We start from the raw sequence: 14,856 nt of genomic DNA, 5'->3' as shown, positions 1-14,856 counted from the left end.
GAATCCTAGCGAATCCCTGAACAGTGTCATCTGGTCTCGGGTTCCTAAAGCAGTTTTTGTAATGAAGAATACCTTGGAACTAGGAGTGTGTGAAGCAATAGCTACTTACAACCGTGGTAATTATTATAAGAGTGTAAAATTTTACACACAAACTTGGAATCAATCCTGGGTCAAACTGCATCCGTGTCATGAAGGAGCTTGACGAGGTGCGGATAAAAAAAAATCGGATAAAGCTATGCAAGAAATTGAAAAAAACGGTGCCTCCGTAAACAGCTCAGCATTGCCAATAAGAGGTTAGAAGATGTTTATGAAGATATGGAAGACCCTGACAACCCTTCCTATGGAGCAGGCATGCACTAAGGTAGGTTTTTTTCCGTTTTTCATAATAAAGTTGGTTTTTTTGGCGTTTTCCGAAAAGTAGATTTTTTTTACATTTAGGTACACATATATCAAAAACTACTAAAGATATCCAGTTAATTCTTTTTTTGTTGTGTTCCCCCACACTTATATCTTTGTTTTAAGCGATGGGTTTTATGATATTCCTATTTTTATTTTAAATTTGTCATTAAAAAAATATACAAATAACATCCGCAAATATTTAATGACTAATTAAAAAAAGATTTTTTTGGGAAAACATTTTGAGAAATAAAAACCAATCGCTCTAATTAAAGATTAAGGTGTGGGGGAACACAACAAAAAAGAATTAACTGGATATCTTTATTAGTTATTGAGATATGTGTACCTAAAGATATGGTATTTTACATAGGGAAGATAGGACATGCCGACCCCCCTTAAATAACATTTTAGTATGTATGTAACCTGTTTTATGTATTTTCCATACACACATTTGCTACGGAAATTACTGTACATGCATGTATTATTTTATATTAATTAAGTGAGACTAAATATAGACAGATATACAGTAAATAAATAGTCGTAGACAGAGTTATGATAGTTAACATGCCATTTAGTGTGAAATCAGCCCTCAGTTAAAGCGATATCACCTTGCTAGTTAGAGAGACATCGCATGGCAGATTGATAGATGTCACTTCGTCAGATTGAAAGATATCACTTGTAAGTTGGAGACATTTCACGAGCCAGTTCGAGGATTTAATGCCTAAGCATAGAGTTGATAATGTTACGTATGAGAACATTATTCTTGTTGGCCTTAAAAGAGGGAATTGTCTAAAGTCCTTATAAGAATGATACTTTTTTCAAGATTACTTAAGGAATATATATGTTGACAGTGCAAATTTTCTATTCTTACAATTTTCCTACATTATCGTTGAGTTTAAAAAATAAATTTTTTTTACGTAATCTGTCCAAATTAAAGTACTTATCCTCGGAAAACAAATTGCGTTACTATAAAAATCAGGTAGAGCAAACTTCTATTCTAATATCCTTATTCATTGGCTAATAACAACATACAGTCGTTAACTAAGAGATCAAAAGACGCCTCGGAATTACTTTTGTGTGAATAAGTTAAGAAAGTCAGATGACATTTACTTTTATAGCTTCTAAAGTTCGTAATGTTTAATTGGTTTCTCACAGTTAAAAACAGAATATAAATTAAAACTGACGTTGTAAATTCAGACCCTCTCTCCGATATCGCTTTTATTATCATGACAACTTTAAAACAAAATTCTTTGGCATTTCATCTTGTCATTTCTGATATTTCAGTATATTTACTTGTATATGAAACATGATGTGTTGGAACCATGAAGAGTAGAAACACTGGTATTATATAGTATTATACAGTATATCCCGATAGTTTATGTAATAAAATGTGTTTCTATATTGTTGGAAGAAGTCGTTTTACGTTAAACTGTTTTTAGTCCATCTCTTTTATATTTTTGCTTTCTCCCAAGAAACTCCTGAAAAACCTTGTAAGTATTATAGCGGATATTTTTATTTGACTTATTTTAAGATAATTAATAAATTATTATTTGAGTAGCAACCAATAAGGGGTTTACATGACTATAATATATATTATTCAAGTCAGTCAGTATTAAGTAAGTACCCATATATAAATTACTGTAAACAAAACAAAGTGAAATCTTTGCCTCCAGAGGTGAAAATGATTTATTGTAAACCTTTGTGATATTATTAACTGGCACTTGTACGGGAGGAATGAGTTAATGACTTATAAAGATCCAACCACTATAAACAAAACACAGTCAAATCTTTGCCTCCAGAGGTGAAAATTGTTTATTGTAACACTTTGTGATATTATTAACCGGCACTTTTACGGGAGGATGTAACAGTCCACACCAGTCTCTGTTACTGATGCTGGCTAGCTCAGGGGAAAGGGGGGATAAGTTGTTCCAAGTCCTAGGCGAAGTCCACAACAACGACGAAAAATGTTCAATATTTATTTTGGGGCGCCACCTTGTTTTGGAAGGAGACTCCAGGGACTGTAACAAGGAACCAGTCCTTTCCAGGTTCCGGGACTTCACCAGGGTAAGCAGGTGTAGGGACCCAAGAGAATTACCAAAGGTCGATGAACCGTTTACAATAAAAGTTAAATTTAATTGTGAGAATACGAATATATTTATAAATTTAGTAACTAGGAAAATGTTTGGTGTGACTCCAACTATATTAATATAACTATAAATTTAAGCTGTGAAGACGGGGAAAACGCAAGACTACAGAACTTTACAGACTCGAGTTTATTGCAATAATTCCCGTAAAGGGCAAAAACGTATCCTATATCATTTTAATAACAGTTACAGACAGTATTGCCTCTAATCTGCGCTACAGTGAAACAAAAAAACAACTCCATATATATATAACCAAGACTATTACTGATATAACCACACAGACTTAGATAAGATACCTTAAGATAATTAAACCCTTCTTACAATACAGATATATAATTAAACATTTAACATAAACCAACTTAACTACCTAAAGACAGTAAAAGAGTAATAATTGATGCAACTCTTATTTGTGGAGTCCCAGGCGCTGAGTATCCTCCGAGAGGTATATCGAGAGGAATGGTCCCCGTCTCGAAGAGGAATACAGTATAACCTGAGAGATCACCAAAAAATTTGTAAGTCACTCACCAGAAGACGACAAGTCCACGCCCGATAACTTCAACGAAGTCGACCGAACCGAGAGGAAGCACACGACCGCGGGTGAACCGGATGTGCGGTACGGCAGTGTCGGTCGGTACGGCACGGCAGACAAACAGGCGGGTGCCGGCAACAGCAACTCGGAGAGCGCAGCAACAGTGGGACTAACAGATTATCCTCAGTCCAGCAGCCACGATCAGATTCCAGGGAATAAAAACCCTGCACAATGTACAAAGATGATAGCCCAGCTCTTAAAATTACTTACAACACAACGTATTCAAAGTTTTTAACTACACTGAATATTAAATACAATAACGAAAGCACCATAACGAATAATAATTCAAGACAACAGTAAAATACATATTTTATAAGTAACAGTCACAGCATCTTTACGGGATTGCAACATCAATTACAGCTACTAAAAGGTACAAGTATCATAGCGGAATAGTCTTGTGACTAAAAATGGAGTGCTTTTGGACTAAATTGCTTTTAGTATTTACTAAGTTTAGCATTATTACTGCCTGTATTATTAATTATTTTCAAAGAAACAGTTTTATTAAAATAACAATCAATCACACATTGCACAGAGTGCAATACCAATACTAGATACTAAAAGATTATACAGGTATATATATTATTTTCGAGGGAAATTACTATGTTACTGAGCGAGCAAACATTAAATTTAGTGACATAGAAAATAAGCTTAGAATACACAATTTATTATTTACAAATATTTTTTATGGTGACACATAGACTTGTGACATGACGACATTGTTTTACAAGACATAAAAATTATAAATTGGTTTAATCAAATTAGCATTAATAATTATTTAATTAATTAAGCTTTCATTCAAAGTTGTTTTATAGTTTATCTTGTTTAACATCTACTGTACGACAACCGTTAAATACATTACATTAACACAACAACTCTGAATAGGTTCCTAATCCTCCTGTTACAACGATCGTATAACTAAAATTACTTAATTAATTTATCTCAACCAATGATAACTTAATGAAAGTTCTCTATATTTGAAACAAGTAGTGAACTATATGTCTACTTTCATCTGAGCATTTACCTAAGTTGCACACTGTACTTGGACATGACTATACTTTAAATGTATTGTTAAATAAGAGTGCTATTGTATACTACTAATTTAGATGGCATGTATACTAAACATAAAACAGATTTAGTTTTATTTATTTATTTGTAATTACTATATAATTAATTAGGTTAGACAAACATTTTTTGTAATTATCATGACTGATTAATTGTATTCATTATGATTTCTTTATAACATTTGAAATGGATTTTATACTAGAAGTAAAATGAATTATTACAACCATGATGAATTATTTTTAACCTACTGAAGTAGGGCAGTTACATGAAGTAATGGGAGGCTTTCAGTAAAATAATAAAATTATATGAACAGAAACTATCTTTTCTACATTTTGGCGATCAAGATAAAATTATCTAATATTTATTGGGCTTTAAATTGCTTAGGCCACAATGGGAAAATATTATAACATCCATAATTAACAAGGCAACGTACATAATCATTAATAATTTACATACAGAAATCAACAATTCTATTATATAAATGAATTTTTTTCACCTTTATGAAATTATTGGGATATATTTTGTGAATATATAGTTATCTTTTCCAGACATGAAAATATTTTCGGCAACGCCACGAGGTGACGCTTCCGCCTACTACGGCCAATCGACCCTTTACTCAAAATATTACTGATACTTTAATTATGGTTGGGGCTTGAATTTAAAAAATCGGTAATGGATATTCTGTCCATGATTATACATATTATTAATAAGGACACCTGCTTACCTCTAAAATGTTCTTCTGAAAACCAAAGTAATCCACCGTAGTGTAGAGGGTTCATCTAGTGTCCGATGTCGTATCATCAATGCCCAGAAGCCACTAGAATGTTCCTTACTGGTAAGCATGTCTAAACAGGGATGCCGCTATCAATCTACCAATGTCAATATCACTATCAACAGCCTGCCCTACCGGTAAACAGCTGTTGATCTACTGTTAGCAGTAGCCGATGTCCTTCACTCGCTAAAATGAATTTCTCCTGCGCCCTTATGGTAGGTTAGGCAAAATGCAACACTTCCAGGCTTGAGTATTTCGTCCAAACGTTAAAGGCTAGCTCTTTAACTAGATATTCTAATGAGGTGATCAGGCTCATTTGGGAACATATACTAAATCAAGTAGAAAGCATGTTACAAATACCCCCCCACCAGAAGAAAATTTCCCAAATTTTCTCCGAACTAGTTGTTGTAGGGCTTAAGGTCGGCTACATGCCAATTGCCGATGGACTTTCCGTGAAGATCTTGCAGATTGTAAACCAAAGGAGAAATCTTTTGTGCAATGACATATGGGCCTACAAATCTTGGTGTTAATTTGGCAGAAATGAAGTTAACCGCATCAGACTGAGAAAAGTTCTTCTTCCATACTAGGCTATTAATTCGGTAGGTCTGGGGGCGTCTTCTAAGATTGTAGTGACGGGCATTGGTACGGTGCACCTCTTTCAGCTTCTCAGACACTTCTCGATGTATCGCCTGAAAGTTCTTTCAGTTTATCACTGTACTCTTGGCAATCTCCAACCGAAGGCAGTTGGTCCTCAGATTGTAGAACATCAAATCCGGAGCCAGCAACCGTGAGTTCACGTCCAAAGACGAGAAGATTTGGGGTATAACCAGTAGACTCATGGACTGAAGATCTCAGAGCAAATCCCAATTGAGCTATATTCTGGTCCCAATTCCTATGATGGTCTCCTACATAAGCCCGAAATCATAGTGATAACTGTCTTATTGGTTCTCTCCGTAGGATTGGCTTGGGGATGGCGACTAGCATTAAACAGGATTTTCACCTTATACTGCTGTGCAAGTTTCTTGACTGGACTCCCGATAAATTCGGAACCGTTGTCACATATTATATATTTTGGCACTCCAAAAACTAAAAAGACATCTTCCTCTAAATGTCTGGCAACTGACGCGGCGGCGGTAGCAGCTCTTAAAGGTTTCAACACAGCAAACTTTGTAAATGAATCAGTGACAACGAGAAGAGAAATAAGATACTTATTTCCTTTTAGCGAACGGGGAAAAGGGCCCATCAAATCTGCCCGAAATCATCTTCCACGGTTCTTGCATCCCACGATATTCTCCCATTAACCCTGCCGGTTTTTGGTTATCATATTTTGTACTTTGACAAATTTTACATTTTGAAATATACGACGCCACATCCTTCCTCATTTTTGGCCAATAATATTTCTGCTGCATTCTCTTGTACGTCTTCAAAACTCCCTGATGTCCTGAGGTTGGGGGCATCATGGCATTCTTCTATAGCTCGACGTCGAATATCCTTGGGTAATACCAATTTCCACTTGGATTCTTCTGTAGATAAGGCTGATAGGTCATCAATCTTCTTCCACAGCTGGTTTTCTTGAACACTCCACTGGCTGTAATCTGCAGGGTTCTTAATCACCTTTTTCCTCAGGTTAAGATACCACCGATCGCTAATATCTACTGGAATTACCATTGCATAAGTCGCCGTATTTTCCATATTCAAACCTGTAGAACGAGACAGCAAATCGGGAACAACATTTTCCTTTCCTTTCCGATGGACCAATTGGAAGTCATATACTTGTAAACGAAGAGCCCACCTTGCCAAGCGTCCTTGAGGGTCTTTAAGGTTATTCAACCACAGAAGACTATGATGGTCCGTGATTACGGTAAATTTAGTGCCTTCAATGTATGGTCTATACCGTTCAACTGCCCAAATGACGGCTAAGCACTCTCGTTCAGTGGCTGAGTACTTTTGTTCTTGCTGTGAAAGTGTCCGACTACCATACGCAATAACAACTTCACCTCTCTCATCTGACTGACTCAAAACTGCACCTAAACCAATTCCTGAAGCGTCACACGAAATTGTGAATGGCTTGGTGAAGTCTGGGCATGACAGAATAGGGGCGGTAACTAAACATGACTTAATCTCCTGGAAAGCCTCTTGAGCTTCCTGAGTCCATTCAAATGATTTCCGTTTCTTGATCAGAGAGGTCAAAGGATAGAGTCTTGTCGCAAAATCTGGTATAAAACGTCGATACCATGACGCAGTGCCGCAAAAGCGTCTCACCTCTTTTTGATTGCGCGGAACAGGAATGTCCACAATAGCCTTGACCTTATCAGGGTCCACACGGAGTCCTTTCTCGCTTACCATGTAGCCTAGATACCGTAGCTCTGGAATACAGAATTTGCACTTCTCTCTGTTAAGAGTCAATTTTGCGGCCTTAATTCTACGAAAAATCTCTGACAGTACCTCGATATGCTTCTGAAAATTGGACGTAACCACAATCACATCATCAAGGTAAACAAACACATGAGGCTCCAAATCTGGTCCCAAGACACCATCAACAAATCGCTGCCAAGTAGCTGGAGCGTTACTCAATCCAAAAGGCATGGTTACAAATTGAAACAAACCCCGTCCAGGAATAGTAAACGCGGTTTTCTCCTTACTGGCAGGATCCAATGGAATTTGCCAATATGCGCTCTTTATATCCAAACTTGAAAGATACCGGGCGTCTCTAAGCCGGTCGAGAATACTAGTAACGTGGGGGAGTGGGTAAGCATCCTTCTTGGTCACCATATTGACTCTCCGAAAATCTACACAAAACCTTTTGGTACCATCTGGCTTATCTAGGAGAAGGATTGGTGAAGACCATTCACTATGTGAAGGCTCGATGACTCCAAGCTCTAACATTCTATCTAGCTCCTCATCCACTAATTTCTGTCGAGCGGGAGATATTGGGTAGTATCGCTGCTTAATTGCAGGAGCATTACCAGTATCTATCACGTGCTTCACTTTGTCTGTACGTCCTAGAGTATTAAGTTCATCCTGGAAATGTTGGTCGATCAAATTATGAAGTTTTAGTTTTTCTTCATGCGTCAAATGCTCCTCTGATTTGATACCCTCAATAGAACAGCAATGGACTCGGGAATTTTTCGGGGCAAAATCCCATTTCTGGTGATGAACATCAGCTACAATGTGCATACAGTCCCAAAAATCAATACCCAGAATCAAAGCTTGCTGCAGCGAAGAAACCACTAAAACATTCAAAGTTTTCCGTTTTTCCTTTCAATGTAATAGGAAGATTAAGAATGCCATCAACTTTATGTCGCTTTGAATCAGCTGTCTCAACACATCTGCCATCACTGCTACGTAGTCTAGCCGGAAATTTGTCTAATATCCATAGACCTTCTTTCCCCAAAATTGTTTGGGATGCACCTGAATCCAACAAAGCCTTGATTTCTTTTCCGAACACTCGGACGGTTAGGTAAGGTCTTGGGTCGCTCACAGAGCGGTCAAGTACATAGGATACAGGCCTGCAGTCTAAATTTGAATTTTTGTCTCGAAATTAGCAAAACCAATGTTCAGGGAGTCAGTTACTTTGGTGCACTTGACTCCCTGCGCTGCCCGTTTTTTGGCCCACACTTGGGACAGTTAGTCTTCAACATCTCAGGAGCACCACAGCCAAAACAAAAACGTTTACGTTCTTTTACGACAATTAGAAAAATCTGTGGCCAGATTCTCCGCAATTCCAACAAGAAACAGAAGAAGTGGGTGAGGAATTTCTGAACTGGGCGCTTGCGACTTTTACAAGTGGAAGAGATCGTTTCCTATGAGGCTCAAAATACGCTAAATCTGGGTTCCAAAGCTACATTTTGGTGTGGAGGTGGTCTACGAAGAGATCTTAAACGGCCCGCTTCCGCTTTTCTTCCTAAACATCGAAGATCTTCCAAAGACTTTATGTCAAATAAGGCCAGACGGTCTTGAAGTTGAGGATGTAGATTGTGCATTATTAACTTAAGCCTGGTTGGTTCTGGAACACTGGAAGCCAACCTACCATACAGACCTTCCATGGCAGCAATAAACAGATCTATGGACTCGTTATCCCCTTGCACTCTAGTAAAAATTTCCTGTTGTAACTGAAAGTCATAATCAGGGGCCTGGAATACAATACGCATTTCTTTGCATAGCTCCTCCCAAGATGAAATTCTTGACTGAGTTGATCTATACCAAATCAGTGCAGAACCACTGAATAGGTCCACTGCAGAATTAAACAACTCCTGAGGTGTAACTCCTCTAGCTCTCCTGAGCTCCTCGACTCTTTCTAAAAATGCTCCAATACTCTGCCCTGATGAGTTGTCAAACTGTACACCCCATTTATACACAGGAACTGACTTGCTTCGAGAACTACTACTGATATCACGAGACTCCTGAAAAGGAACTTGATCAGTTGAATACCCAGCCCTGCTTCGATCTATCACTGTCTCGGGAAGTAGGCCTAATGGAAGATATTGAGTTTTTCGAAAATTCATATCAGCTGAGGCAATAGCTTTTCCAACCTCAGATGTCTCAACAGATTTCGTAGTCTTCTGTGTTACTTTTGATGAGTCCTGGTAGGTAGAAGGAATGTTCTGAGGGACCGTACTGATAAAAGAATCAATAAAAGTCTTTGTTTTCACAAGCAACTCAGATTTCCGCTGTCCCGGTTCAATATCAGTAGAGGCTGTATCAGGAATTCTCTCAACACGGTAGTACAGATGCCACAACCTTGCAGAAAGCCGTTGGAACTCATTGTCCCGCGCGATTTCCATCATAATCAGAAACCAAAGATGACAAGTCAGACAACTTAGCCTCACACTCTTCTAATTCCGTCTCCACATCCAAATTATTTACAACTACCGCATCCGCTGGAACATTCGTAGATAGACAATGTGACAAGCGCTTCCTTAACTCTCCTGCCGAACCTTCTGAAGAAACACCCCTGATTTTCAGTTCATATTCCACCTCAGATTTTCTTAAGTGGTACGCACTCATCGTGATGCAAGAAACCAAGTTAAACAGCGAAACAGACAAGTTCATCCACCCAGTTCAAAAATGTTCATAAACAATAGCCAAAACGATGAAGGACACAAACAAACAAATTTTTACATCACAGACACGTACATAAAATTCAACACAATTATTTCCAAAAGAGTTCAAAACATCATATAAAGAATCTTTAAAGAAGTAAGTTACTTTTAAATTTCAGTACTTGGATCAAAACATAATTCCCAAGCTATCCTCAAAATATCTAACGGATGTCTTCAAAGTTCCGGACACGTTTTCTTAAAACACTCTAATTTCTACACTATTTAAAAAAAGGAACACAGGCCCCACGTTCGGACGCCATTTGTAACAGTCCACACCAGTCTCTGTTACTGATGCTGGCTAGCTCAGGGGAAAGGGGGGATAAGTTGTTCCAAGTCCTAGGCGAAGTCCACAACAACGACGAAAAATGTTCAATATTTATTTTGGGGCGCCACCTTGTTTTGGAAGGAGACTCCAGGGACTGTAACAAGGAACCAGTCCTTTCCAGGTTCCGGGACTTCACCAGGGTAAGCAGGTGTAGGGACCCAAGAGAATTACCAAAGGTCGATGAACCGTTTACAATAAAAGTTAAATTTAATTGTGAGAATACGAATATATTTATAAATTTAGTAACTAGGAAAATGTTTGGTGTGACTCCAACTATATTAATATAACTATAAATTTAAGCTGTGAAGACGGGAAAACGCAAGACTACAGAACTTTACAGACTCGAGTTTATTGCAATAATTCCCGTAAAGGGCAAAAACGTATCCTATATCATTTTATAACAGTTACAGACAGTATTGCCTCTAATCTGCGCTACAGTGAAACAAAAAAACAACTCCATATATATAACCAAGACTATTACTGATATAACCACACAGACTTAGATAAGATACCTTAAGATAATTAAACCCTTCTTACAATACAGATATATAATTAAACATTTAACATAAACCAACTTAACTACCTAAAGACAGTAAAAGAGTAATAATTGATGCAACTCTTATTTGTGGAGTCCCAGGCGCTGAGTATCCTCCGAGAGGTATATCGAGAGGAATGGTCCCCGTCTCGAAGAGGAATACAGTATAACCTGAGAGATCACCAAAAAATTTTGTAAGTCACTCACCAGAAGACGACAAGTCCACGCCCGATAACTTCAACGAAGTCGACCGAACCGAGAGGAAGCACACGACCGCGGGTGAACCGGATGTGCGGTACGGCAGTGTCGGTCGGTACGGCACGGCAGACAAACAGGCGGGTGCCGGCAACAGCAACTCGGAGAGCGCAGCAACAGTGGGGACTAACAGATTATCCTCAGTCCAGCAGCCACGATCAGATTCCAGGGAATAAAAACCCTGCACAATGTACAAAGATGATAGCCCAGCTCTTTAAAATTACTTACAACACAACGTATTCAAAGTTTTTAACTACACTGAATATTAAATACAATAACGAAAGCACCATAACGAATAATAATTCAAGACAACAGTAAAATACATATTTTATAAGTAACAGTCACAGCATCTTTACGGGATTGCAACATCAATTACAGCTACTAAAAGGTACAAGTATCATAGCGGAATAGTCTTGTGACTAAAAATGGAGTGCTTTTGGACTAAATTGCTTTTAATATTTACTAAGTTTAGCATTATTACTGCCTGTATTATTAATTATTTTCAAAGAAACAGTTTTATTAAAATAACAATCAATCACACATTGCACAGTGCAATACCAATACTAGATACTAAAAGATTATACAGGTATATATTATTTTCGAGGGAATTACCATGTTACTGAGCGAGCAAACATTAAATTTAGTGACATAGAAAATAAGCTTAGAATACACAATTATTATTTACAAAGATGTTTTATGGTGATATATAGACTTGTGACATGACGACATTGTTTTACAAGACATAAAAATTATAAATTGGTTTAATCAAATTAGCATTAATAATTATTCAATTAATTAAGCTTTAATTCAAAGTTGTTTTATAGTTTATCTTGTTTAACATCTACTGTACGACAACCGTTAAATACATTACATTAACACAACAACTCTGAATAGGTTCCTAATCCTCCTGTTACAACGATCGTATAACTAAAATTACTTAATTAATTTATCTCAACCAATGATAACTTAATGAAAGTTCTCTATATTTGAAACAAGTAGTGAACTATATGTCTACTTTCATCTGAGCATTTACCTAAGTTGCACACTGTACTTGGACATGACTATACTTTAAATGTATTGTTAAATAAGAGTGCTATTGTATACTACTAATTTAGATGGCATGTATACTAAACATAAAACAGATTTAGTTTTATTTATTTATTTGTAATTACTATATAATTAATTAGGTTAGACAAACATTTTTTGTAATTATCATGACTGATTAATTGTATTCATTATGATTTCTTTATAACATTTGAAATGGATTTTATACTAGAAGTAAAATGAATTATTACAACCATGATGAATTATTTTTAACCTACTGAAGTAGGGCAGTTACATGAAGTAATGGGAGGCTTTCAGTAAAATAATAAAATTATATGAACAGAAAACTATCTTTTCTACATTTTGGCGATCAAGATAAAATTATCTAATATTTATTGGGCTTTAAATTGCTTAGGCCACAATGGGAAAATATTATAACATCCATAATTAACAAGGCAACGTACATAATCATTAATAATTTACATACAGAAATCAACAATTCTATTATATAAATGAATTTTTTTCACCTTTATGAAATTATTGGGATATATTTTGTGAATATATAGTTATCTTTTCCAGACATGAAAATATTTTCGGCAACGCCACGAGGTGACGCTTCCGCCTACTACGGCCAATCGACCCTTTACTCAAAATATTACTGATACTTTAATTATGGTTGGGGCTTGAATTTATAAAATCGGTAATGGATATTCTGTCCATGATTATACATATTATTAATAAGGACACCTGCTTACCTCTAAAATGTTCTTCTGAAAACCAAAGTAATCCACCGTAGTGTAGAGGGTTCATCTAGTGTCCGATGTCGTATCATCAATGCCCAGAAGCCACTAGAATGTTCCTTACTGGTAAGCATGTCTAAACAGGGATGCCGCTATCAATCTACCAATGTCCAATATCACTATCAACAGCCTGCCCTACCGGTAAACAGCTGTTGATCTACTGTTAGCAGTAGCCGATGTCCTTCACTCGCTAAAATGAATTTCTCCTGCGCCCTTATGGTAGGTTAGGCAAAATGCAACACTTCCAGGCTTGAGTATTTCGTCCAAACGTTAAAGGCTAGCTCTTTAACTAGATATTCTAATGAGGTGATCAGGCTCATTTGGGAACATATACTAAATCAAGTAGAAAGCATGTTACAATATTTCTACTAAATTATAATTTATACTCTATTAGACATTTTAATAATAATTTATTGACCAAATTACACTTTTAATTGCGTATAAAACGCTTATATTAATCTTGTATCTATTAATCTCACTAAACCTTTTAAATATTTGTCATTGCAAACTCTCAAAAAATATGTCCAAAACTTAATATTCCAAAACTTACAGTAGTTAGTGACAATATTGGGAAAAGTTTTAAATACACTAGTCATCCTGTCTGCCTAAAATATCTATGAGAAGGTTATTTGGTGAGCAGAAATTTTGGTCGGGAAGACATAAAAACATAGATTGCTGAAGTCATTAGAACCATCATTCATGAACACCTGTCCCCCGAACAAATCGGATATCCAAGCATCAATGGGAACAATGAAGGTCAGATCACTCCCCATCACGTAACTGCAACAGGACCGGGATTCCGTATGTAACATTGATAAATAATGCTCTGGAGAGAACTAAAGAAACATATTATATTGCTGTGTTGATCTCCTCTCAGTGTGCCAGTGGCCATGTCAGGGATGATCTAGTATCCAAGGCCACTGAGTCCACGTTTAACGTTTAATTTCATGAGAGAGTTAATAGCCGCTTCTACGAAACCCATTTAACAAATGTTCCGCTGAGAAATTGTTATTAATCAACTCATGTGTAAATGGACGCGTAAAACCACATCAGCTTTCTTTACATAACTCGCAAACAACCTCTGACCCGTTTAACTCCCGAATATTTGAGCTGAAATACAGTTACACACAGTTTAAAAGTAAGCAGATAAAATACCTTGGCATCAAAATATCCCAAAATGACACAATTTGTCAGGCTGACAACTGATTATAGCCATAAGTACAAAATTTATACGGAAATGAATCTACAAAGACTCACTAGAACTTGCTCTGTTACTGTGCAGGTTAGGAGTACGTCAGACTTGTATCACGTAACAGACTTCGCTGAGGTGTATTCAAAATATCCCGACATATTACAAAATTTGTCAGGCTGACAACTGATTATAGCCATAAGTACAAAAGTTATACGGAAATGCATCTACAAAGACTCACTAGAACTTGCTCTGTTACTGTGCAGGTTAGGAGTACGTCAGACTTGTATCACGTAACAGACTTCGCTGAGGTGTATTCAAAATATCCCGACATATTACAAAATTTGTCAGGCTGACAACTGATTATAGCCACAAGTACAAAAGTTATTTATACGGAAATGAATCTACAAAGACTCACTAGAACTTGCTCTGTTTACTGTGCAGGTTAGGAGTACGTCAGACTTGTATCACGTAACAGACTTCGCTGAGGTGTATTGAAAATATCCCGACATATGACCAAATTTGTCAGGCTGACAACTGATTATAGCCACAAGTACAAAATTTATACGGAAATGAATCTACAAAGACTCACTAGAACTTGCTCTGTTACTGTGCAGGTTAGGAGTACGTCAGACTTGTATCA

Source organism: Homalodisca vitripennis, chromosome 2 (genome assembly GCF_021130785.1).
Source record: "Homalodisca vitripennis isolate AUS2020 chromosome 2, UT_GWSS_2.1, whole genome shotgun sequence".
Classification (NCBI taxonomy): domain Eukaryota; kingdom Metazoa; phylum Arthropoda; class Insecta; order Hemiptera; family Cicadellidae; genus Homalodisca; species Homalodisca vitripennis.
Note: the sequence above shows the minus strand (reverse complement) of the source record.